Source organism: Lissotriton helveticus, chromosome 2_1, assembly GCF_964261635.1.
Source record: "Lissotriton helveticus chromosome 2_1, aLisHel1.1, whole genome shotgun sequence".
In the NCBI taxonomy this organism is placed as follows: Eukaryota; Metazoa; Chordata; class Amphibia; order Caudata; family Salamandridae; genus Lissotriton; species Lissotriton helveticus.
The window spans coordinates 246,179,487-246,205,977 of NC_136059.1; the positions used below are offsets into that span (position 1 = coordinate 246,179,487).

The window sequence follows — 26,491 nt, forward strand, 5'->3', positions numbered from 1 at the left end:
TGGTGGGGGTCAAAAGTGTAAAGTGGAAACTGACACTGTGCCCATCCCTCTACCTTTGAAGACAATGGTTTACGACCCCTCCCCCTAGCCTGGCATTCTTATTGAACAACACACTGCCCTGCAAGCAGAGCCGGTTAACCCCAGGGGCTCTTTATCTCCTCTTCAAGGCAGCCTGGCTAATCCACTTAACTCTGACCAATCAGGGCAGACCACTGGAAGGCTGAATTTGAACTTACAAACAAGAAAGTCTTATAACTTTTTGTATGTACACTTTAGGAGAAATTCAACAATATGATATTGTTGGATTTAGTACTACCATTATGGGAAGTCTTTGACTGGCCAGTCTAGTCCTCTCCTATCAATAGTTATTAATCAATAACTTCCTACCATGTTAACCTAGTAACAAGGGATTTGCAATGGGAAAATGGCGTGGACCATTTTTCCAGCACCAGGACTTACAAAAACATATTTTATAAGTACTTGCCTTATATCTACAGGAACCTCACCCCATGTGCAACTAGGGTAAACGTAAGGGTTCTGAATCTGTAGAAATATTGCAGATTCTCCTTTTTTCTGTGCTCCTAGCATCAAAGTCGAATTTGAGCAGCACTTTACCACAATGTGGGGTGTGAAATTTCACTTTACCCAGGCATATAAAAGCTCATTTTATAATGGTGTACCTTATAGATAACTGATCTAATGCCGCTGGGATACCTAGGGGAGACCGTGGGGGTCCCTAATATGCCAAAACATGGCAGTTTATCCAATTTTAAGTGCCCCTACCACCAAAGTCGAGTTTAGGCACAATGTATTTTTTAAAAGCCATCCTGGCACCCAGGGCTGTTTTTAAACTGACCTCAGGCTTCAGCAGTGCACACATGCTGGTGCAGAAAAAGCTGCTGGCCTCTAAACTGCCATGCCCCAGGGTACTGGGGATTTCCAGGCAGTTTCAATCCCCTGCCCTATTATATACTAGGGGCTTAGGGGGTAGGTCTTGCCAATTACATGAGTACCCCACCATACCATAGTGTGCCCTATTGTATGTTAGGTGTTTTAACTGTATTCTAATGTTTTCCTTTCAGCTTGGCACTGGCACTGGGCCTGGTTAGGCAGAGCCCAGGGTCAGTCAGAATCAGTTACCACCAGTACCAGTCAGCAAAATGTTGGGGGTGCCCAGGGCACAGGATGACTTTGCGACAGTGTTGTACTAATATAAGCCCACGCTTTATTCTGAAAACTGTCTCTTGATGTGCTTCATTTGGTGAGTGCTGTTACCGCTTTCCAGGTGTTTTCTTGCTTTATTTGGGAGGGCCTCTGCTTGGAAGTGCTGAATTTCTTTTATTTGGGACTGTAAAGCAAGACAACTTTGGGAATAGTTTGCGCTATATAAAACTCCCAATTTATGTTTTATAAATCACAAATAGTTACCAAAACATCTATGCACACAAAACCACAATAAATCACATGACACTAATGGCAACTAATATGTCTACCAACAAAATAAAAAGAAATTCAAAAAGTAATGTTTAAAAAAAAAAAAAACACCAGGTACAATCAGCTAAAATACTATTATCAAAATGGCTACTGCATTTACACTTTTTTCCTGTCTGCTTTTTACTTTCACTGCCAGGTGAATGCGAGGCTTCCGGTGTGCTCCTACCAGGGGACTGGAGTCGGGGCTTGATGTGAATCCCCAGATGATATTTGCCCCCTTTCAATGTCTAGGTGGTGTTGGGCATTAATGCCTTGTTCTGTGTACCTGTCCTAAAAACAACCTTCAGCTTCACTTGCGCTGTATTGGTTTTTTCTAGGATGAAATTTGTCTTTGCAAAGAATCGAGTTAATTGTGAAATATGCTACAAGTGGCCGCGTTTGTGTAAGGAGGCTCCTTTTAGCTAAAAGTAGCAAGTTGGTTGTTATGTCTTTTAATTGCAGCAGAACGAGAATTTCCCTTTCAGGAATGGCTCCATGTTAAGAACATACCCCCAGATGCATCAACAACCCATTTAGCGATTGCTTAATAGCGAAAAATATCGATTTGCTATTAAGGAATAGTAAAATCGAAGGCATCAAGAAATCACTAAAAAAATAGCGATTTCTTAGAATTCCTTAATTGCGACTCGCAAATTGCGAGTCGCAATTAAGGAATACCGCCCCATTCATTACTATGGGCCTAGAGGTCCATAGGAATGAATGGGAAGACAATCGCAATTTGCAAATCGCAATTAGCGATACGCAAATTGAGATTGCGATTTCAAGGGTGCAGGGGTGTCTAAAGGACACCCTGTTGCACCCCTGAAATTGATTTGTGCAGATATGTACATGAAACTTTGAAAAATGCACTTTAGTGCATTTTTCAAAGTTTTTGCAAATTACCATGAAGTTGTACTTCATGGTAATTTGCATGCCCTATTAGCGAATTCGCTATTTTTAAAACTTTCATGCATTGCATTTAAGGAATGTCAATTTGAGATTCCTTAAATGCAAATAATCGCAATTTAGCGATTTCTCAATTAGCGATTTTTGCATTTGGGATGATGCATCCCAAATGCAAAAATACCGGTCGCAAAGGGGCAGATTCTGAGAATCTGCCCCTTTGTGAGCGGATATTTGTTTGATGCATCTAGCTGTATGTTAAGAAAGATCACTAAGCTGCTTCTGTGTGCAATGATCATCGTGCTTTCAATTAATTTCCTTTTATTCTAATCTATGGAGGTATAATCTGCAGTGGTGGCTGGCAGAGAATGGGGGTGGCGGGGTTGTATAAAAAACAAACAAAAAAAACCCACTTACCTCCTTGGCAGGCTGCGTCTCTCCTCCGCTTCTCTGCCTGCGTCTCATATGTAAGCAGGAACTGGAAGCACACACAGGCTTCCTCCTATAAGCCAATCACAAGGCTGCAATGCAGCGTTGTGATTGGTCTGAGTGCCATGGTTCGGCGCTCAGACGGGGAACGGGAGACTGGGTATGTTCCTCACCAGGCTGTGTAATGCAGCCTGGTGGGGAGCATGCATTGCATGCATGACTATTTGGCCAGCCTAAGAGGGCCTGCCAAACAGTCATGTACACTTAAAGTGTGCCCACCACTCCTCCCCCTGTGACACCCGCCCTCCCGCTACCGAAAATAAATGTATAATAACAAAGTTATTGTCATTTTACTTTTTAGGTCTCGCGACCTATCAATGCGCATGCGCATTGAGCGGAGCGAGATATAAAGGGGCTTAAACAGAGCTTACTGAGATCGGGCGATTCCATGCAGTGCCTGTGAAAGCTCGCTCAATGCGCATGTGCATTGCCATAAAAAGCGCATGCACAGACACCAGCCCCCCTCCCACAGTCATCCCCCAGCGTGCGCTGTGCCAACAAGCCTTTGAAGTGAAGCTTCGCTTCACTTCAAAGGTATCCGCTACCCCCGCCCCTGCTTCACACGTTTCTCGCATTTCTCAATCTCCTCCCTCCCTCGCCTCCCTCGCCCTTCAGCGTGCCTTCAGCCTTCATCCTCTACCTTTTGTGCGTTTCCCCCTATGCTGCGCTCTCTGCCTCTGGTCTTCATCCATGTCCTTGTGTGCTAATCCCTCTTTTGTGTTCCTTTTTCACCCGTTTGTTTCTCCCCCATTTACGTGTTGCAATCTCTCCCGTTTGTTAGTTCCTACCACGTTCCTCTCTCTCTCTATGTTTGCTCCCTTCTGTATTCCCTACACCAATACCATGGGAAAAAAACCATACCCAGGAATTCACAATTAATTCAAAGGGAGACACTGGAATTCAACCCAAATCTGATGCTGAAATCTTGAACGTTAGCAGCTTCTCACATTCCTCTCATTGCTTCCCCATCACAGAAGCTACAGGACGATAAAGAAAGTATATGGCATGTGCATGGTAGAGTGTGTTAGCGTTTTTTCTTTGTGCAAGATCCAAGACCAAAAAGCCCTATCAGGTGGATTCAATTTCACAACTGACTCTGGTCAACCAATTAATACAGTCATTAAATGTGAAGCACATTAGGTTCCACAAGAAAGGCAGAGAATATTTAAGTTTCAAACTATGAAGATTTATTAAAGGTTAATCGCTTAAAGTAAACAAAAATCAAGGTGGTATTGATTAATCAAAATATGAATGCATCAATTAATTAATAAATGTGCACACTTCTAGAGCGCATGGCTACTCAGAGAGTGTCCTGGTGCTGCAGGCGGAAGCAAATCAAGGGACAAGATCGTAACAAACTAAACAAGTGGGTTTTTACGAAAACACTCCTCATTCAGCATGTTTCTAAGATAACAAGCATTGGCATAGCCAATAGGTCTCGCCTTTAGGACCTTATAAGTGTTTATCCATGCAACAGTTGATGTTGTTGCACCAAGGAGTATTGTGCTGCACAACTAAATACTTATAAGGTCCCAAAGGCGAGACCTATTGGCTATGCCAATGCTTGTTTCTTTTTACACTCTGCTTAAAAGCAGTTGGGCGATACTCCTCTGCCTTGCAGAGAAGCTGCCCCTGATAATCTGGCCATTATTCCTCCGATCCCTATTATGATATGTGTTAAACATAATAATAGTCATACCTACACTTAATGTTTTCTCTAAGATGCATATGTTTAAGGAGTTGAGAATTATCTTTAGGGCAGCACTTTCCTTGAGCTCTTATCCCTGTCGTATGCATTGGGCCCCTTTATGTAACAACTAGTTTAATCTCATAATAATCACCATTTATAAATGTGTTAGTTTTCTAAGAAAATTATAACCCAGGTTTAAACTACAATTTCAAATATTATGCTGTTAAAGTATTTTAATTCCTATAGAAAGCAGGTCAGGGCATCTTGCTTTGAGGAGAGCACAGGCTGTTACTGAAGTTTATAGTGCAGTTTTCCTGAACTCCCGAATCTCAGGTTGCCAAGACCTATTGTCTTTGCACCCAGGATAATGTGCTGCATATCTAAACACTTATTAAGTCCAAAAGGCGAGACCAATTGGCTATGCCAATGCTTGTTTTCTGTCCAGAGTGGAGTCACCCTCACAGTGTAATGACTGTGACAAGGACGAATAGGACTAAGAGCTACGAAGATTACTGATGACTAATCGGAAAATGTCCCCGGTAGCCATTTGAAATGTAGTCGTATTAACATTAAAGGTACATTCTTAATGGGCATTATGCAAAATTGAGTGAAACATGACATGGGTAATCCTTAAATCTGTTAAGTAATATAACTACAAATGTTCTTCTTAAAATAGCTGTGAAAGGTTACATTCTTTACATATGCTCTAGTGTTTTGTTATCATTCATGGGGGCTGCTGTTATAAGAAAGCAAGGAGGAGACGTACATGGATTCCACGTTTCTAATACGTCAAGCTCTTTAATAGGCGGAACCAAATCAGGGAGCATCCAAGATGGCCACTGTGTTTACACGACCAGACACTATACCCTTTGGAATACGCTTCCTGCAAACAATGAAGGGGGGTGTCAGAGCCGCGACTAGACTCTATGGTTAAGGAGACGCTCTGGCTTCACTGGTTTTCCTCAGAGCTCACTCGTCAAACCTCGTTGGTTGTGTGGTGGAGTTCCTTCTTCGACGGAAGTGACGTCGGCGAGGAAACGGCCTCCGGTGACATTTTTCAGAGCAGTTTTTCGGAAGGGAACCGGTGCGTGGGGAGTCATGAGCTGAGGCCTGTCGGTGGCAGAGACCAATGCTCCATGTGGCGCCTCAGGTGAGAGGGGGCTGGGCCACGTCGTCCGAAGAGGCAACTAAAGGGCAGGCTCTGGGCGGCCCGGGTGCTCAACACTCCGGCCCCAACCAGTTTCAGATTCCCATTTTAGAAGTAGGTGGGATAATGCCGTTGTGGGATGTGGAGCAGGAAACCTTGTTTAAATGAGCCAATGCTTAGCAGTATTTCAAACATCATGGTTTTGAGTCCATTCATAGCGGTCGCCTCTTCATCCGCCAGTGTAGTGTACTAGATGAACCAGGCATCCAAAAATAACCAGCGGCAAATTGTAGCTGACAAAAAATTGGGTGCTACTCCACTAATACTATAGGTGTATCGTCACTAGCCCCATCTCGTCGCTTAACTTTATGCTGGATGCCTCAGGCCATTTTGTTTCCTTGTCTGTTTAGACTGGTCGATTTATTTATCTTTGTTCACGGCGGCAATCGTAAGGGTGCACTGAAAAAGTTATTTGATCTGCTCGGTGTTTTGTTTAACTCCGTATTTAATGCATCTTGTCTTTAGGATGCGATATGTAGATGGACGAAATGTATGCACTTGTATAGTGCTTCGTCCACAGGCAGAGGAGTACTGTATTAGGATCACAGGCGAAGGCGAATGAGTGATTGGAGGAGCGTTGCTGCTGCAGTCACTCACCGTGGGGATGTAAGGGCTGCCATACCCCACGACAAACTGGATATCCTGACGTTGGCATGATGAGTATGCCTGTCTGTATTTAGGCTGAGCCGGAAAGGTGGTGTCTATAGATCAATAGACTGACAGAGCAGATGCGTTTAATGTAATGCAAGACTGTTGGGAATATTGTCGGAGAAGAGGCGGCTTTGGAACTGTAGAACCAAGTTCGAGTCCCTGTGACACTCAACATCCTGTGATGGTAGAGCACAATTTTCTCTGTCAGATATATTAATGGGACTTTGACATCGAGACGGTGGAGTGGCCGATATAGGACCATTCCCCTTTCAAGTGAATTGACCCCGTGAAATAAAACATGCACGTGGGCTCCTTGATATTCCAACCCTGTGGTTATTTTGCTTCCGCTGACCTTCATCCCCGTCTGTCCATCGTGTTATGCATGCGGCACTTAATTATTGCTGCAACTGTGTAATGATGCGATTACGCCGTATTGATCCAAAAAGGTTTAATGCAGTAAAATGAAGGGACAGGCGAAAGCCTGGCGGCACAGCTTCCACTCCAGGACGCAAAAGTGACGAATAGTGCAAGCAGTTGCTTCGCTCAAGATATGTGAATTTGAAGGGGATGCTTGTTTGGAATATGTATTTCTAAACAATAATTTACTTAAAATATGATACAAATTGTTTGTCTTAACTCAGGAAATGCTTGATGTGTGTGATGACTACATTGCATACACATATTATTAGAAACATGGGTGTAAGGCACTATTGTCTGGGAGTACCATACATGCTCCTGTTTATTAGGGCCTGCTCATCCTGTGAAATGCATAAACATGAACTAAACGTTATAATCTATTATAGGCGTGTAATCAACCAGATTTGTGCAATTTGATAGAGACGTGAATACGTTTTTTGCCTGACGTTTGCAATGGTTCCATTTCACGAAGTTTGTGAAATGTCCTGGTTTACGTTTGCTTTCGGCCATGCAGTTTTTTATGCATTGCACGATAATGTTTTCTGTACAGTGCAATATAATCTTTACTCTTATCAAACTGTGCAAAGATACTTTTTGCAGAGCATTTCTATGCACAGTGGCAAATATATGTAAAGTTCGTTCAGCAAGTTTATCGTTAGCATCATTGAATGTTGCAAAAAAGCATAATTCGTCATGCAAATATGGGCAAGCACAAAGCTTTTCAAATTCATGCAGTGTGCAAAAATGTCCATTAAACTTCACGACGGCTCTTAGTTTGAAAAATATTAAAAAAAAACCTTAGCGTTGCACGCCCCTATACTGAAGCAGTGCCTTCGTGATTCGTCCCCACAACCCGCCAACTTCAGTCTTTAAGGTCAGCTGTCAATCAGGGCCCCTGTTCTCTAGAATGGCAATTGTAGGCCACATTGTAGGGTGCCAGCAGCAGGGGGCGCTATATTCCTTATTTTGTCTTTAGAAGCAGCAAGTACGTACCAATTGTAATGTGGGAGCAAAATCGAAGGTACCACCACCTTCGGCTGAAGTGACTTTAAGTCACGCAACTTCACCCATTCTGCCCGAAGGTGAAATCCTAGTTGCTGTTAATACACCCACGCAGCAGGGCGCCCAGACTAGAGTGGTCCCCGCTTACTTTGCGGTGCGACTGAAATCGAGGTTTCCTCCAGTTTGCTTATGCAAAAGCCCCGTGTTTGCCCTACATCAATGAAGACATGTTTGCCATCCCCGCTGGCCTCCGCTGTCTCTCATTACGTGAGTTGTGGGATCGATATTGGCTCAGCAATTATTTGCCCATTGATAGAGCCTTCAATTTCTGAAATGAAGTACATTCATCGACAGGGTGCCATTGATAAGGAGGCAGGAGCCGTCACTCCCGGCCCGCTCTGCCATTGTGTTAGACAGACGGACGAGGCACGGAGCTCGGGGATCAGATGACAGCTAACTCTTCCCGCCAGCGTCACGTCACCTGTCCCGGTGGTGCTGGCATCCGTCCCGCCAGCGTCACCGTCCCGGTGGTGCTGGCATCCGTCATCCGGGCAGTGATTAGATACACCGAACAAGACCCACAAGGAGAGGCGGAGCAAAGGACGTCATCAGAGGGAAGCCATAGAGGTGATAGAAATTTTAGAAATGCACAGCGTGTGCGCCCGAATGCGCATATCCGGTGTGAGGGAGTGGAGGTAGGCGAGAAGAAAAACGAGCGATAGTGAAAGTAAAAGGAGAGAGTGGAAGAAGGATCCAAAGCAGAGGCAGAAAGATAGAGCAAGAGATAGTGATACATGAAGAAAGTGTGAAGGAGATATAGAGAAAAAGAAGGAACTAGTGAGAAGGATAAGTTAAAGAGATAATAGAAAGAAAGAGGGAGAGAAAGAACGAAATAATAAAAGTGATACCGAAAGAGAACAAGCTCAGCGAGAGGGCAGGGAAGGCGGAGGGGGGCGGACAGGCAGCACAACCTTCCTCCAGCGGCGGTCGGGGGAAATGGCAAAACAAAAGCACCGGCAAAAAAAAAGAAGCAAACGCCCACCTCCGAATGACGATGAAAAAGGGGCGGGACTTAAAAAAAGAGACAGAAACGCCCCCGAATCGCATCAAGGCGGGGAAAATAGTAATTGACACACATCTCTTCCAATGGCTAGCCTCTATTTACGAAGCTAGCCAATGGAAGAGAGAGGCGTGTTGAAGCACCACTGTTGAACTCATTAAATCTTTGGCTCCGCCCCCCACAGCTTCGCTGTGGGACGGTAGCCTCGACCTAAAAAGGACAGGGTTGCACGAGGTATGATGGGTGAGATTGAAAGTAAAAATGAGGAGGGACGCTCCCCTTTCCTATAGTCTGCCTGCGAAGGCAAGGAGAGACACAGGAGCGGGAATGATAGGAAAGGCGAGCGAAATAGACAAAGAGATGAACATAGGATTGTCAAATACAGTTAATAGATTTGTTGGAGAAGCATCTAAGAGAGAAAGTGGTAATTTGGCAAAGGCATAGTGATCAGGGTGAGAAGAATGCTAGCTAGAGGAGAGAGAACGCATGGGAGAAAGGTGAGACAAAGGATGGGAGGGACGGAATTATGGTAATATGAGTGACAAAATAGGGTAAAGAATTAGGCGAGTTGGAGAAAGAGAACAAATGTGAATAAGAGAGACTGGGGAAGAGCAACAAGGGCGAGAATACCACAGACCTCTTTTGGCATACTCGGGCACAAGTGTAATTTTTTTTCTAGCATACTTTTGCACAATGAGAAAAACTTGATTAATTGTTGGCAATCTTGATTCTGCCCGAATTCCCCCTCAGACTCCACCCCTAGTCCACGGCTCAATTTGGCGAGTATCCAGACTTCCACCCCTCCCCCATTTTAGCACTGGTCAGTGTACAGATGATAGAGTGAGCTATGGGCATCTGTGCTGCTGTGCAGTACTGGAACCTGCTTTGAAGTGTCAGTATTTCTCCAAGTGAGTTTGGCATATAAGTATAATGTGCTCAGACAGAAATTTAGCAGGACTAAATACTGGTAACATGTTTATAGGAAATAGTTATGCAAGGTCATGATTGTGATAAATCATATATTCTAGTTTTCTTTTGCAAAATATGCTTTGTATAGACTCCTCCTCTCCCTGATGGACAAAACCACTACCAACTGCATGACCCTGCTACCTGACAGTGGGAGAGAACCAACTGCCCTAGGCTAATGTCCAGCAAGATTGAAGTATTGGTCTTTGGAAATAAGATCTTCCTGTGGGACTCTCAACTGATGGCTGTCGGGGCTAGGGCCCACACCCATTGACAACACAGGAAATCTGGGAATTATCCTAGACAAACCGCTCAAAATGAAGGCACAAGTTAACGCAGTGAGCTCCTCATGCTTTTACATCTTGTACATGCTATGAAAGATCTTCAAGTGACTGCAACAGGACACCAGACTGACAGTCATGCAAGCACTTATCTTAAGCAGGTTTGACTACTGCAGCACACTCTATGCTGGAACTTCTACACAGACTTCAGATCACCTAGAATGCAGCCGCAAGAATCATATTCAACCTCAAGCTGCACCACACCTCAAGGAGCTGCACTGACTCCCCATCCACGTGCGCAACTTTTTATACACACATACCAAGCCCTATACAACACTGGACCAGCTTACTTCAACAGCTGCTTACACATTCACCTGTCTGCCATACATCTATGCTCTGACTCGCACACCCCTCGCAAAAGCAGAACAAGAGGCTGCTACTTCTCCGATATCTCACCCAAAACATAGCACAACCTCCCTGAACACATCTAGCCCTCCGCCTTACTTCTTCTGCTCAGCAAAATACTGAATACCTGACTTTTTGAGTAACCATGCACGCCCACACACCTACAGCGCCTGCCTACCTGCACAGGTGATTAGTGCACTCTCCATATTGTCATATCAACCCTCACTTCTGGAAAGCTGCAGTTTCATTGCAGCTGGGAGAAGTTATTCATTTTTGCAGTTAAGCATGATTCAATTCCAGTCATTGTGCTCATACCCAAATGACACAGGAGTGCAGGGTGTTTTGTGCTTGGGTGGCAGAATGATTATGGTTGTGTTTCAAGCATCAGTTCGGCTTTCTGGTGTAGTTAAACATGCACAGGCGAGAACGGCAGGTTTTTAACATTGGGACACTGCACGTAACTTGTAGGTTTCATAAAGTACAGCATTGGGTGGTGTTTTGGGCAGCCAGTGCGCTGAGTTATTGTGCCGTGGTGCGTCTATTGGCTGTCTGGATGTCGGCCTCCTTGCAGCAGGATTTGGGATTTTTTTGACTTCAGAATGCCATCTTGATGATACCACCTCTGCTTACATTTCATGTCTTACTAAGAGGAAGATGTTATTGAGTGTGTTGCAGTTGATGGACTTCTGTCAGATGTCACTGTGAAGAGGGGAAGAAAATGCCCATAGTCTTTCATTTTTGAAAATTGATAGAGTAAGGCTGTCCTCAGCTGTATTGTGAAAAATATATTCACAATTATGACACTATTGGTAAGCCGGTACCCAGAGCGCGCAGTTCTTTGACCTTCTGAGGAAAGATATTTTAGTTTTTGTAGGTTCATTAGAATAAGCATATATGAGCTTGTGCTTAGTGTTATCGTTATTTTAAACTGTTGAGGATTCTGATTCATGGTATGGCTATTAGCAGTCAGAATTTATATGTGGAATTGCACTACATTTGAATTGGAGCGAAGCTAATTTGTGTAAGAGATAAGTGCGTTGAGGTAGGTTACGTAATATTAATGTTCTGATTCCACAGCCTTTATTTTCATCCTGCGGGGGATATTTGTGCCTGCGTGCAATGTCGTAATGTGTGATGCATGAGTAGAGTGTAAAAACAACAGTTGATGGACAGAATGCAGAACAATGTCATACATTTACCCCAGTTCAGACATGGCCATATGCAAATCAGCCTTGACCCAGTGCCTCATAGGAACGGTCCAGCCCGAACTACCAAGCCATGTCTTCCCTGGACTGGAATCAAGCATCCTAGGACCGGTTTCTGGCTATCAGCCTTCTTCAGCCAGGATAGCTTGACTCTAGTGGCGTGGAGAGCACGGGACTCCTTTCTGAGCATACCTGTCCCACTCGGGGTGATAAATGCAAAAACAACAGTTGATGGACAGAATGCAGAACAATGTCATACATTCACCCCAGTACAGAGATCTGGGACTAAATCCATTGTTTATTTGCTCACCACCCCAGTTCAGACATGGCCATATGCAAATCAGCCTTGACCCTGTGCCTCATGGGAACAGCCCAGCCTGAACTGCCAAGCCATGTCTTCCCTGGACCCAAATCAAGCATCCTACGACCGGTTTCTGGCTATCAGCCGTCTTCAGCCAGGATAGCTTGACTCCAGTGGCGTGGAGAGCACGGGACTCACGTCTGAGCATACCCGTCCCACGTTGGGTGACAAATGCAAACCGGACCCAGGATGCTTGTTTCTGGTCCAGTGAAGACCTGGCTTGGCAGTTCGGGCTGGACTGCTCCCATGAGGCACAGGGTCAGACTGATTTGCAAATGGCCATGTCTGAACTGGGGTGGTGAAGTGAGCTAAAGAATGGTGATGGATTAAACCCAGATCAGTTGACTAGGGTGAGTGTTTGATTTGCTCAAAAGCTCCGTCCATCATCCCCTTTGGTATCGCATGAGTAGTGTGTGTTGGTGAGTAAAAACTTTTTTTTGTGTAATGTTGTTTTGGGCATCTTCAATATCGCCAATATGGCAGGAGAAGGAATGGAAAAAAAATTCTATACGTTGTCACATGAGCTGTTACATGCTGGTAATTTGTGATGTGTGTCTTGTTGGTATTGTTTCAGCTTGCATGTACTGTATGGGAATTGGCTTTCAGATTCCCTGGATGTAGGGAGCAGTGGTATGTATTTCTTGATCTGATCCCTGAATTGATGTCTGGTGTAGGAGTGCTGGGTTCTACTGATGCTTTTTTTGTCAGTCAGCTCTGTGTTCATTGTCACATTATTGTCCACTTTCTTTGTGTTTTGGAAGGAGATAGATGTAAGTTTTTTTTATTGGATAAGAGGATGTGCAATATCTTGGCTTTAGGGTGTTGTATGTGCAATGTAACGTGTATTCTGTGACTGAAAGTAAACCTGAATCCTATGATGTGATGATGGAATGCGCTATGTTGATGACTGGAAAGTTATTTTGAGGTATCACTGTTCGTGAAAGATGCGGACATGAAAATGCCTGCTTTTCCTGTGTCTTGTAACATGCCTTATGACAATTAAAGATGTTACAATTAAGCAGCCATTCACGGAGCTACTTGAGGAAATATTCCATCCTAAAGGCTTAACTCACCAACCAGTACCTGACCTGACTGAATAACTAAGATGGTGGAATGTAATGTAGAGTGCTTAATGACTTTATCAGATTTCAACGTTGACACAAACTTGTCTAAAATATACCTGGATACCATTCTGGAAGAATTCACTATGGCAATAATGGCATTTTATCATCCTTAGCTGTGCCCATCACTCTGTGATGAGAACTATGGAAATCCTTATCCCAGGTTTTTTTTGGGTTCTTTATTGAGGATCACTGTTTACTTTATAAAAAAAAAAAAAATCCTAACCCATAGTTGGTGGCCTGTACTGGTTCCTGCGCCACTGTTCACAAATTAGTGTTGTGAGGCGAGGTGGTACTCTGGAAGTAACCCTGCCCGTGAGTTCTTTTGGGTCCACACAACCTGTCCCACCCAATAACCTCTCTTTCCAAACTCACCCCAGAAAGAACCTCTTTGCAATGCCCCTTGGTGCATTTCTATTATAAAAGGACCAGTAGTACAGCGAGGGAAGCAAATTCTGCACAGAATGTTGAGTGAAAAGCTAGATGCATGTTCATAGCCCACATCTGATCCTGACCCCTGCACACATCTTATTAGATGTATTTCTCCCCCCCACACTTTTTAGGTCGAGCCTAAGGGCAGCGTGCATGCGCTGCTCGCTCTGTGAGGCATGCTGTATTAGGGTATGTTCTTGAAGCGTCTCCCACTCTACTCCCATATTTGCCATTGGCTTATGTCATTGCTCTTTGCAAATGCTGGTTTCTGATTCATTATGAGGCTTGTTAGTCCCGCCTTGGTACCGACCTTTTACTTGGCGTGTCACATGGTCGGCGTTATGTTTCCTGAATTTGGGCCATTGGTCAGACACTACCAATTGAGTGTCATCTGTGTATGATCCGGCTGAGATGCCGAACTCCTGCACTATATTGGCAAGCTGTCGTGCATAAATATTAAATAGGGTAGAGCTGAGTGACTAATCCTGTGGGACCCCGCAGGTAGTTGGCAAACAGCCTGAGAAGCAATCCTTTTCCATCACTTGATGGGATCTGTCCTCCAAAATAGAGGTCAGCCAATCCATGGCTTTGTCCTGAATTCCTTCTTCCGTTAGCTTGTCCTTTAAGATGACATAAACAACTGTGTTGAATGCCTCGCTTAGATCTAGTAGAAGTATGGCGGCCGACCCTCTGTTGTCTTACAGTGCCTTGTGCTATTCTGTGATCCCAGTTAAAGCAGTTTCTGTGCTATGAGATACATGAAAGCCCATCTGGGATGAGTGAAGGATGTCATTAGCTTACAAAAGTTTGTTAATGTCTGATTTACGTGTTTCTCCAAAAGTTTGCAGAGAAACGACAATATGAAATAGGCTGCAAATTATTGAGTATTAATGGGTCCAGATTAGCTTTTTTAGTAGTAAAGTTGGAACCATCGTTATGTCTAGTGAATGGTTAAGTAATCCCTTTATAGATGGCAAGATGATGCCCATTGCTTTAGCTAGGGCATGCGGAGTTGCTGGGTCTACAGGGGATCCAGATTTAGTTGTTTTCAATTGAATTGAGAATAGTCTCTTACTCAAGCCTAGGGAATTGAGCTAGTATTGTAGATGAGGGTTACTCTGACCTTATTTTCCTTATATGAAACAGATTCAGTGTTGCTCTTGAAATGGTCATATATACACCTGTCACCTTTTTATAGAAGAAAGATGCTATGTCGTTGCATCTTCTCCTGTGGCAAGAGAAATAATATTGCTTTCGTTGGAGGTGGTCCGAGTTTTAACCACTCTGAATAATTCCTTTGGGGAGTTTGAAGCCTGGGTAATTTTTTCTTCATAGTATTTAGCTTGCGCTATCTTCATTTCATTGTAATATGACCTACTCATGGGTTTATATTGAGTTTTGAGAACAGCAAGATCGTACTCCTTCGTCCAGAGGCTTTACAGTTTTTTACATAGTTTTTTCAGTAAAATGAGATGGTCATTGTACCACGGGGATATTTGAGGATGTTGTTTTTGCGATCAGTGATTTTCTTGGGGATGCATACATCTAAGACCCCTGACCTTTTGGACAGGCTTCTGTTTCCTAGCTTGCAGCTCCAGCAGTGAGTACCCTGCCTCCTGCTCTCTCTGCTGACCCCGGTTTGAGGCCATGCCTTGCTCTACCTCGCTTCTGGCCTGCTCCTCTATGGCCTTCTGCTGCCTTCTCTGCCCTCTTGGTCTCTTACTCTTCTTTTTTTTTTTTTTTTTAAACCTTTATTGTTCCACAATACAGTTACAGGCATTGGCCTACAGACCATCACGGTCGGCCATCAAAGTAGGGGCGGTCAATCAAGTCAATTAAGTCCAAAAAATACGAAAACCCGCCTCCCCAGAGATACCCCACAGCTCAAGGATGCAGTTGGTGCACAATAATTACAGGATTAGAGAAGGTTTCTTTTTTTTTTTCGAAAATAAAGAATAAGCAGGATCCAACGCCGCACAATTAAGCCCAAACAAAACAAGGGATAATCATAATATCGAACATGCACAGGCAGGACTATGGTAAACAGGAGTTTAGCACGAGAACATCTGATCAGGATAAACAATAAACAACACAGCTAGCCCGTCAGAATCACCATATGCCCACTGCACCAAGAAATACTGGAAAAACCTCGATCCTTAGTATCTAAATGAGCAGAGCTCAACGAGAGTACAGCAATTCGGATCCCGGAAAAGAGAGGAAAAGAAAAAGGTACAGAGAAACTAAAAACGACAGAAACAAAAGGCCATAGAAACAAAAAGGGGACACAAACAATAACACTACCCCCCCACCCTGCACCTCTGCTGACGGCTACGGCCCACCCCCCCTAGCAGCGTGCCTGTCGCCCAATGTCAAAAACCCGAAATATAGAAGGAAAAAAGATGAAAGGAAGGACAATAATCCACATAGATACAAAAGAAAAGGGGGAAAGAAGAAAAAACATTGGAGGGTCCCCAGAACGGGCTCCCGCCCCCCCCCCCCCCCCCCCCCCCGCCGCGTAGCAATGCAAATACGCCAGTAACATTGACAAAGTCTCAGGATGGTCACAAAAACAGGATAAAAGTCACTGCTCGGCCGCTCAACAGACACAACCATAATGAAAATCCCCCTGTGTAACACCCATAAAGAACAGAGTATCATCATTCACGAAACCCATACAGCCCGTACCATCAGCCCATCCCAATCCATGCGGTGTAGGGCCCCGCAATCAAAGCACCGGAGGAAACCAACATGTCAATGTAGCCGAGAATCTCACAGTATACCAGTGTACGTCACACTCGAAGATCATCTACGCCACTCAATCGGTCACGTTTCTAAGAGCAAAGGTAAGTTCAAGCAGAATAGTCAAGGCTCGGTTTCAAGGTCTCAGGATGAAGCCAGCCATCGGAAGAGGAGCTGGAAAGGAAAAGCAAGGAACACACGTCCGATGGTATCACCAAAGAAACCAAGCATCCACGGGAGTAGGCGCTTCAGCGTCGCACCACTTGGAATTAACTGGGAACCCTCCGGGTACAAGTCCAGCCTATCCACCATCAAGAAAGTCGTTTCCGTACCGCACAGCAAAGTCAACGCGGGAAATTGTAGAAGGGCCCATACACACAAAGGAGCACCAGGATAGTATCAGCATCGGGCATTCGTTTCCAGTCCACATAATCCGGGGCGTTGCGGAACGGTCCAGGTCAGATGTCGTTCTTCGAACACACAGGGGGCAGACGATCCCAACCCCTTGATCGTCAATGTAGATTGCCACCGCCATTATCAGGCATGTCCCCTCGATGCGCCACCTCCAAGAGGGACACACAGCATGGACGCCGTCCAAACCAACACCAGTACCGCCAGTCCATGACACAGAGAGGTGCATAATAACCTCGCGCCCTCTGCGTTTCACAAAGTATGGTCGCCATGTCCACTGCCCCGCGGACGGCCACAGTTGAGCTCCTCCCCGAAACCAGAAAACACCACAGCCGCTTTGTGCATCAAGTGGCTACGACGGCTGGAAATACAGGACCAAATCGATTCGCCTGGGCAAATCTGGGTCCCATCCGGGAACAAAGAACAACGTCCAGGCCGCCATAGCGTCAATCAGCCGCCTGAGGGGGGTGGGGGGAGCATAATCGGCAGAGGGGGGCAGCGGGGAGTGTGTTCACCAGATTCCACGAGGCCAGCGCTAGAGGCACACTCACAGAGATGGGCAGACCTCCGTAGCGGTAGACCGGCACCTCCTGGGCCATCGAGGCCGTTGTTATTGCACTCGCGGGCGGCAGCAGCATCACGCGGGGTCCCGGCTTCCGGCCCCGGGAAGGCCGCAAAATACGAAGGGTCGCATCTTCGTAATCAGGGCTCAGAAAAACCCCGGAGTCGGACGCAGCAGCTCAGCCCGCCGTCCGACATCCGGGAACACCGTCACAGAGGATAGTCGACAGGAGCAGGCGGCGGGGGATGAAGGCCGACAGAGCCGGGAGCCCGGGCGACCATCTTGGCCGCCGGTCTGGCTCCGCTTACTCTTCTCATCTTCTCAATTCCTCCCTTCACTGCTCATTTACTCCTTTCTATTTTACTTAGTTCCTGTTTTTTCCTTTTTTCTCTTTCTTTCTCCTTCCCTGCTGCTTAAGACCACCCTCCCCAACCCGTACTTAATGGCGGCCAGGCACCGTGCCAAAGGCAAGCCCGTCTGCACCTGGCCGCAACCAGCACCAGGGACCCTGGTTCTCCGACCACCCACCGCTACAACTCTGCTGCCCTCCTCGCACTCAATCCCAGAAGGAACAACTGCCAGCTGTCTACACCGAACGCCACACACAGCCAGTTCTCCTGCCGACTCTACTGACAAACCTTCACCACCCTCCCCACCCCACCCCACGGCAGTCACCCCCACACCGGATGCCAGTACCCATGAAGCCCTGAGGTGCATCCTCCTCAATGTGCGCTCTCTACACACACGCTGTAGAGATCGGGGACCTCCTCAACACCCTCTCAACACCCTCTCGCCTGACGTCGCATTCTTCAATGAAACCTGGACCAACCTCACCTCTGCCCCGAAATGGCCACCGCCATCCCCGGCGGATACAAGATCCAGAGGAAGGACCGCCCCAACTGCACAGGAAGCGGACTCTCAATCGCACACAAGAGCTTCCTCCGACTCACCACCTCCAGGAAAAGCGACTCCCCGTCCACCACCGAACATCTCCTCCATTTCCACATCAAGACCAGCCCCAGAACGACCCTACGAGGCACCCACTCCTACAGACCTCCTGGACCTCGAACCGCTGCCATCGCCGACCTCCTCACACCACACTCCATCGTCTCCATGGAAAACATACTCATTGGAGACTTCAACTTCCACATCAACGCTCCGGGAGAGTAAACGGGGAGGTAATACATTTAAACTAATTTTTAAAAATAATAGAATTTCCACCCCCAATTTTGTCTACCTGACCTAATCTATGTATCTGGTAGCTTAAGGGGACAGCGAGCTGAATATCTGGGCCTGATCTGTCACTAAGCCATGTTTCCATTACAAACAGTATATCCATGGGGGTCTTCCTCTAGCATAGCTCTTGGATCGGAGGAATGCCTAGGGATTGAACGGGCATTAATCAGTCCCAAATTCCATAAAGCTGCTTGTTGATCAGTCGTGGATAGGTGTGTGTTCTTGTTTGTTTGTGGCTTGGAATGGAATGGAATGGAATGAGAATTTATATAGCGCAATGGCAACCCAAGGGCGTCCCAGCGCTGTAGAAGAAAAATAGTGGGTTAAGCAGAAGAGGCTAGAATTTGAGGAACAGAGAAAAAATTAGATCGAAGTCCTATTAAAAAGCAAGGTTTTTAGAAGTTTTCGAAAGGTGAGCAAATTGGATTCTGATATGATAGGGAGGGGGAGAGAGTTCCAAGTCTTGGCCAGATTGTAAGAAAGCGAGCGGCCTCCACATCTGGCTCTTCTAATGTGTGGTACTGAGGTGAGGTGGGAGGTCGCGGATCTGAGGGGGCGGGTGGGAAGATAGGCTTTCACTAAGGGGCGATTGATTGAAGGGCCTGTTCCCCAATAAGAGCGATGTGCCATGCACATGCTCTTGAATTCGATTCTGGCTCTCACAGGGAGCCAGTGGAGGTCTTTCAATCTGGCTTTGACTGAGGTTGGACGAGGGATGTTCAAAAGGATTCTTGCCGCGCAGTTTTAAATGATTTCAAGTTTGGTGAGTGTGGACCGTGGGGCGCCAAGATATAGGACGTTACCGCAGTCGAGACGCGAAAGAATTAATCCTTGGACCATGATCCGTCTTGAGTGGAGCGGGAGAATTTTTCGAAGTAGTCTCATCAGCCCGAAGCAGGTGGCAGCGAGCTTGGTTGCTTGGTAGTTGAAGGTGAGAGTTTGGTTGAGCCAGATGCCTAGACTCTTGATTTGCTCCTTGGGTTGCGGGGGGTCACCTAAACAGAGGGGCCAGATGGGATCAATGGATTTCGTGATGTTATTTCCAAGGAGCATTATCTCTGTTTTATCCCCTTTAAGTTTTAAATAGGAACCCGACATACAGGCGGCGACAGCTTCCAAGCATTTGTGAAGGCTGTGGTGGGAGTTGAGGGGGGGATCCAACGCTTCCAGCAGCTGCGTGTCGTCCGCATAGGTGACAATTTTCACACCAAAGGGACGGACGACTTCAGCTAGAGGACTGAGGTAAACATTAACAAGCATTTACAATGCAATGGTTTTGCCTTTGTTAAAGTTAGAGCTATTGGCATTGCTCTTGACATTATTTTTATTTATGTTTTTTTTAAACATAAATAAATGGCATTGTCATTTACAATGCCACTAGCTTTATCTCTAGCAAATGACACAAACAAACACACACAGAGCCCCCCCACACACACCCACACAGAGCCCCCCCGCACACACCGCCACACAGAGCCCCCCGCACACACAGCCACACAGAGCCCCCCACACACACAGCCACACAGAGCCCCCCACACACACAGCCACACAGAGCCCCCCACACACACAGCCACACAGAGCCCCCCACACACACAGCCACACAAAGCCCCCCACACACACAGCCACACAAAGCCCCCCACACACACAGCCACACAGAGCCCTCCACACACCCACACAGAGCCTTCCACACACACCCACACAGCACAAGCAGGCAACAGGGGCACACGGAGGCACAAGCAGGCAACAGGGGCACACGGAGGCACAAGCAGGCAACAGGGGCACGAAAACGAAAACGGAGGCACAAGCAGGCAACAGGGGCACACGGAGGCACAAGCAGGCAACAGGGGCACACGGAGGCACAAGCAGGCGACAGGGGCACACAGAGGCACAAGTAGGCGACAGGGGCACACAGAGGCACAAGCAGGCGACAGGGGCACGAAAACTGAGGCACAAGCAGGCGACAGGGGCACGAAAACTGAGGCACAAGCAGGCAACAGGGGCACACGGAGGCACAAGCAGGCAACAGGGTCACGAAAACGAGCACAAGCAGGCAAAAGGGTCACAAGCAGGAATTGTAATTTAGACGGGGCTGAAGTGGAGAATGGTCAGTAGGGAAGTAGTGCGGCTGGTGCAGTGGTACCAGGCTGAAAGGTGAGAGGGGCTGTCTGCACCCCAGTTTGGACAGTTTCCACTACCTAACAGGGATTGGTGGGAGGGGGCGTACTTCTTGCTTGCTTTAGGGCTGTTACTTCGGGGACGCAGTGCACGCTCTTGCCTGCTGCCTGCTGCTGCCGGGACACGACAACAGGCAGGGAGAGGACAGGCTGGGAGAGGGCAGGGAGGGGACAGGCTGGGAGAGGGCAGGCTGGGAGAGGGCAGAGAGGGGACACGCTGGGAGAGGGCAGGTTGGGAGAGGGCAGGCTGGAAGTGGACAAGCTGGGAGAGGACAGGCTGGGAAAGGTCATGGAAGGGACAGGCTGGGAGAGGGCAGGCTGGAAGAGGACAGGCTGGAAGAGGACAGGCTGGGAAAGGGCAGGGAGGGGACAGGCTGGGAGAGGGCAGGCTGGGAGAGGGCAGGCTGGGAGAGGGCAGGCTGGGAGAGGGCAGGCTGGGAGGGGGCAGGCTGGGAGAGGGCAGGCTGGGAGGGGGCAGGCTGCGAGAGGGCAGGCTGCGAGAGGGCAGGCTGCGAGAGGGCAGGCTGCGAGAGGGCAGGCTGCGAGAGGGCAGGCTGCGAGAAAGTCCGGAAGAAGGAAAAGGTGTCATTGCACCTCAAGCCCTCACAGGGGATGCAGAAAATCATTCTTTGGATAGGTAACAAATAATGAAGCCAAAAGGATGGGCCAACCCACTCATCCATCACTACCATGCCTTACACAGAATCGTGCCAAGGGTGCACACTGGTGATCTGTGCATTTCACGATCAGGTTCCACCCCCTTCCTCGCTGACACTCTTAATCACAGAGATGTCACATGCACTAGGAACACTTACTCAGGCTGCCTCCGCCGGCTGCTCCTGCGCTGTGCGAGGCCTCGCGGGGCCCCCCGGCCGGCACTGGGGCGCCCCCGGGGCCGGCTCCGGGCGGAGTGCACCCGCTTTGCCTCTCAAAATGCCCCGGGTTAGAGAAATAGTCCCGCAGACGCGGCAGCTCGCGGCCGCTCTCCAGCAGCTCAGTGTGCAGCTCCAGCGCCGTCAGCACCAGCTGTTCCCGTAGGAGTTGAGCGGCCAGCACATCCAGCGGCACCGAGCGCGGCTCCGCTGCAGGGCCCGTGGGAGGGGCCGGTACCGGGGGTCCAGCTGGTGACAGAGCAGGCTCCGAGCCGCCTGACGGGGACAAGAGGTCTGCCGCGGTCTCATCTTCCTCTTCCGAGTCGCTCAGGAAGGGGTTAACTGAGGCCCCGGGAGCGCCAGCCATGGCGAGGCACCGGGCTCTACTTGACGACCTCGCCCGACACCAGCGCAGACCGGGAGCGGTGACAGCTGAGCAACAGCGCATGCGCAGCCCTAGGACAGCCAGGCCAACCCACGGTACCTGTCAACAGAGACAGAAAAGAAGGACTAAACCTGACATCTGCAAGGGGAGCCTGCGCACGAGCTGTCTCGTGACACCCCTTTTCTTTGTTTATGACATTTCTTCTCACGTGACCTGCTCTATGTTCTGGGGAGCGGACATAAAATCCAGATGGGAGAGGCTGCGTTGGTGGTCATTCGTGAGAAAAGCGGACTTCGCCTCTGTCTTATATTTGCTGCTGCGCACTCTCAATATAAGGTTCCCCATATGCAGGCGAAAATCTAGAGTGGGTGCAAGTTACCCAGGGATATAAGAAACGGGGAATGGAGTCAAAGCATCTAACCACGCCCAAACGGTGTTGAATCGGCCAGCTACACCTAACATGGCGGGACATTAGGTCCGACGTGTGGATATATGCGGCCTAGTGTTTGATTTTGTGAATCTCCCCTGCGCTTAGTGATAAGTAAATACACAGCAAAATAAACGTAGCATTAGTTCGGAATCTGAAACGATTTCTTCTGGCGGACGAAGTTATAATAGTTTATGCACCAATTTTAGCAGTGGTTAGAATACAGAGGTTCAAAATATTCTTTGTTGAGCAAATAACTGAAATAACAAGCGGGAGGGGGCGGGAAAGGGGGAGGAGAGACGCTGACGACGGCCGGCCGGAGCACGAAGGCGGGCACCAGGAAACAAGCGGGAGGGGGAGCAAGGGAGGTGCCGGCAATGCCGGAACAGACTCGGGGGCGTTCCCGGCGTCGCGTGACGTCGGCAAAAGCCAAAGAATGTCGGGAACGCCCCCGTGTCTGGTCCGGCATTGACGGACAGGCCCCTCGTCCAATGGCAAGGCTCCATTTACGGAGCCAGCCAATGAATGAGGAGGGCCGACCCAAAGCACACTACAATTCTCATCAGGTTTTCGCCTGCGCGAAAAAGATGCGCAGAGCGCATCTTTTTGGCGAGGCAAAACCTAAAAAGGGTGGGACTCGGGGAGGAGCCCTGAAGCACTCCACAATTAAGAGGTTTACTGGAGGAGGTGAACTCCCTCTCAAATACTTGGAAGGATCTGTCTGTGAGGAAGGATCTCATCCAAGTGAGTGCTGTTCCTGACACTCCTATCAAACCAAGGCGGTGGAGTAGGATGCTGTGATTTACAGTGTTGAAGGCGGCACTCAGGTCGAGTAGGACGATGGCCGTAGACCCGCCACCGTCCAAGATCCTTCTTGCCTCCTCCGTCACTGCAATCAGGGCAGTCTCTGTTCCATGACGAGGCCTGAAGCCCGTCTGGGTGGGGTCCAGTATGTTGTTAGATTCCAGGAAGTCGGTCAAGACAGAATTGACGTACTTCTCGAAGTTTGCTGAGCCAAGGTAAGAGGGAGATAGGTCGGTAGTTAGAAGGATTGGATTGATCAAGGCTGGTTTTATTTTAATAAGGCTTTGACCATAGCTCTTTTCCATAGGGGCGGGACGATGCCAGTATGGAGGGAGGAATTGAGCAGGTCTTGGATGGTGGGTGATATCTGTCTGGTTATCGGGGTGAGAACCCTCGGGGGAGCTGGATCAGTGGGTGATCCAAATGTAACCTGTCCCATGATTTTTTCTAGGTTGATTAGGTCTAGTGCCGGGAGGCTTTTAAGAGCGTTGAGTGTGACTGTCTTGGGGCCTAGCTCGGTGGAGTCTCTGGGCGAGGTGGCAGGGTGAGGGAAAGAGGAGTTGATGACTTATATTTTATGATGAAAGAACTCCGCTATTTCCTCGCAATGGGTCTGGGTATTGTTGTACACCTTTGGGTTCTCGGGAAGTTGCAGGAGGGATTTAGCTATCCGGTAGATCTCCTTGGGTCTAGACGCTGCTTTATCTATCTTTTGTTCGTAGTATTTGGCCTGCGCTAGTTGGATATCTACTTTATATTTTTTAATAGCTGCTATATAGCTGGCTTTATCTGCTGGAAGGTAATCGAGGCGCCATTTCCTCTCGATTCGTTTGCAGGCACGTTTGGCCTCCCGTAGATCAGTCGTGTACCATGGGGCTGTTGGATTGCCCCTCTTGGGATGGATAATTTTTAGTGGGAGTACTAGATCTAAGGAGCTAGTAATCCATCTGTTATATTTCTCGTTGCCCTGGATGGGATTGGATGAGTTAATGGGTTTTTTGCACTGTAAGGAATCCTGCCACTCCGGTAGGGGGATTTTTTGCCAGTTGCGTGACTGTTGAATCGTCGGGAGTTTAGGAGGGGGGTGATAGGGAAGGGTCCAGGTGAATGGGATGGGAAGGGTCCAGGTGAATGGGATGAGAAAGTGATCAGACCAGGGAAGGGGGGAAGGGTTTTTAACGTGAAGGTTGGGGCAGTTGCTGAAGATGGGGTCTAAGAGATGGCCTTTTTGGTGAGTGGGCCCAGGGACAAGTTGATGTAAATCAAGGGCATGTAGGCTAGAGGAAAGTTCTCTGGCGGTGGGGTCGTTCGTGTCATCCAAATGGATGTTGAGGTCGCCCAGGATTGTAAAGTTTGCAGAGCTGAGTGCAAGGTTTGCAGCTATTGGGGCAAGGTAAGAGAGAAATTGACCCTGAGACCCTGGCGGGCGGTATATGAGCATACCCGAAAAGGTATGAGTGGGGCTGAGTTTTATAAAGAAAGGAAGACATTCACTGTCTGGAAGATGCACGGGGGTGCTGGTGACTTCGTAGTCTGCTTTATAGATTACTGCTAAACCGCCGACAATTCCTTTTTTACGGTCACGGCGGAGTATTTGGTATCCAGGCGGAAGTGCTTGTACCAGATCGGGTTCTGAGTGTTCCTGCAGCCATGTCTCTTTGACGAAGAGGATGTCTGGGCTTATTTCCTCTAACATTAGGGAGATTTCCGTGGAGTGTTTGGGGAGTGAGCGGCAGTTGAGCAGAAGCATAGTGTATGTTGTGGGTTTCATTGACAGATGAAGTGCAAAATGAAAGCCACAAAGGTTGCAGACAGGATGTTTTATAGATGGGTCCCATGCGTGTAGGCAGGGTGGCTTGTATCCGCAATGGATGCAGGTTCCTTTGGGAAAGGGTGGGCAATTTGCTCCTGGCGAGGGAGCACATGGTGAGTGTAGCGGGGGTCTAAGCGATAAAAGCTCATTTCTAGTGTACTTATAAGGTGTTGAGTTGCGGGGACCAGGGTTGCTGGACCTGGACGGGCTTCCCTTTTGCGTGCCTGCTACGTGTGTCGGGCCCTCAGTCGTTGTTTTAAGGAGGAAGTGGAGTTGGCTACTAGACAGCCAGCCTCCCGCCTCTTCCCACCCTTCCATGGTTTAGTGAGGCCAAAAGCCTCTCTATGATTCCTTCGTGTCGCGGCTCGCGGTAAAAGGAGATCACTTTAAAGAACAGTATTCCCTTTAAACTTCTGCTCAACAAATAAAAAATACACAGAAATTATTAAAGCATAAAACAAATCAGTTAAAATGTAAGTTTAAAATGCACAAATTGCAGCTGTTACCTAAGGTAAAAAAAGACACACAATTGATGGAGGGAGTGCAGAACAAATCAAAACATTACCCCCAGTCAAGAGATATGGGTTAAATCCATAATTCTTTTCCTCACCATGCCACCGCAGTTTAGACCTGGCCATATGCAAATCAGTCGTGACCCTGTGCCTCATGGGAACAGCCCAGCCCGAACTGCTAAGCAAGGTCCTACCTGGACCGGAAACGAGCATCCTAGGACCGGTTTCAGGGCTTCACCCCTCAACCGCCAGGATAACTTGATTCCAGTGGCACAGTGAGCCCAGGGCCCACGTCTGGGCATACCTGGCACACTAAGGGCGATAAAGCAAAAGACACACAATTGATGGACGGAATGCAGAACAAATCAAAACATTCACCCCCAGTCAAGAGATCTGGGTTAAATCCATCATTCATTTGCTCGCCATGCCACCTCAGTTTAGACCTGGCCTGGTTACATAAGGTAGAGTTCAGAAAGCAGTGCTCCTACCATGCATACTCCACTCTATGCCGCTCTACTCTGCACCACTGCACTTTATACTACTCCACACTACTGCACTCTGCTTCACGGTACGCCTCTCTACTTTACCTTGTACTACTTCACTCCTTGCCACTGAACTCCAGTCTAGGTCACACCAATCTACTCTGCACCACTCCACTCTATGCCCCTGCACTATACGCCAATACACTCTACGCCACTTTAATGTAACTATGCACCACTGCATTCATGCTGTTACTCTGTGCTGCTCTACGCAACTGCACGGTACCCTACAGCACACCACCCTACTGTGAAACCATCTACGCCACAGCATTATTCGCCACTCCAAGCTCCTCTTAAACGCTGTACTCTATGCCAAAGCACTCTGCACAACTGCACTCTACACTATGCCACTGCAGT

The 26,491-nt window shown here is 47.8% G+C and overlaps 1 protein-coding gene across 5 annotated transcripts in view; it reads left to right on the plus strand.

Annotated features, from left to right (window-relative positions):
- Positions 1-26,491, plus strand: part of ARK2N (arkadia (RNF111) N-terminal like PKA signaling regulator 2N) — a 399,402-nt gene that overhangs the window by 173,788 nt on the left and 199,123 nt on the right. Inside the window, exon 1 of one of the 5 annotated variants that reach the window (XM_078674758.1) lies at positions 5,445-5,705. The exons of 1 other annotated variant lie outside the window; for it this stretch is intronic. The gene's annotated coding sequence lies outside the window, so the exon portion shown is untranslated. Of the gene's footprint in view, positions 1-5,444; positions 5,706-26,491 lie in introns of those variants that run through there. 3 more of the 5 variants (XM_078674759.1, XM_078674757.1, XR_013606992.1) reach the window with 3 other exon arrangements.